Here is a 798-nt window from a genome sequence, read left to right on the forward strand (position 1 = left end):
TTTGAGGAGGGCCTTGGTCCTTGTTTCTCTAGTTCGGGTTTCCCCGATTGGTTTACCATAAATTTTCATATTTTTCTTTCTTGGCTTCACCTGATTATTTCTAGAAAAATCGATTATTGGGCAAGTGATTATTTAGGGAATTAAATTTACCTTTGTGTCAAAATATCCATTACTTTCTCGTGCCATCAATGCATCTTGGCCTCTAGCTTCCTCCTCTACACGGATGTGAGTGATCAAGGTCTTCAAAGGCATCTCTTTCTACTAATGGCACATTGACTTTTGGATCTCTCACTATGATGGCGATAGTTTGTCAATGATTGCAGTCACAACAAGATTGTCCCCAGTTTTGATGCCTTCAGATCTAACCTTTGCAACGATCATTTGAAAATCTTATGCTTGTTCTGTCACAGATTTTCCATCCACCATTTGATAATGAAAGAAGCAACTAGCAATGTATTCTATAAAGCTTTCCACATTTCCTTTGCAGAGGAGTAAGTAATATTGTGATAATCATAAAACTTATCCGCTAGGCAATTCAAGATATAACACTGACAATTATACTTATCTCTATTACATTTCTCTACCTTCCCTTAATAAGCTTGTAGTTTCTCTTCATTCATATTGTCTCTAGAGACCTTGTTCAGATTCTTCTCAGTGAGGATGTAAGTGACTTTGAGAAAATTGAGGTAAATTAGGACCATGTTCTTCCACCGTTTAAAATGGACTCCCTTAAAACGAAAGGGCTTGTTAAGATCTCCAATGTTGTCAAATGACTTCTCGGGCGCTAACTCCATGTAT

General features: G+C 37.2%; 1 pseudogene; it reads right to left on the reverse strand.

Moving 5' to 3' along the window:
* LOC111412881 lies at positions 1–798 on the reverse strand (annotated as a pseudogene).

The sequence above is a fragment of the Olea europaea genome, chromosome 16, assembly GCF_002742605.1.
Source record: "Olea europaea var. sylvestris chromosome 16, O_europaea_v1, whole genome shotgun sequence".
In the NCBI taxonomy this organism is placed as follows: Eukaryota; Viridiplantae; Streptophyta; class Magnoliopsida; order Lamiales; family Oleaceae; genus Olea; species Olea europaea.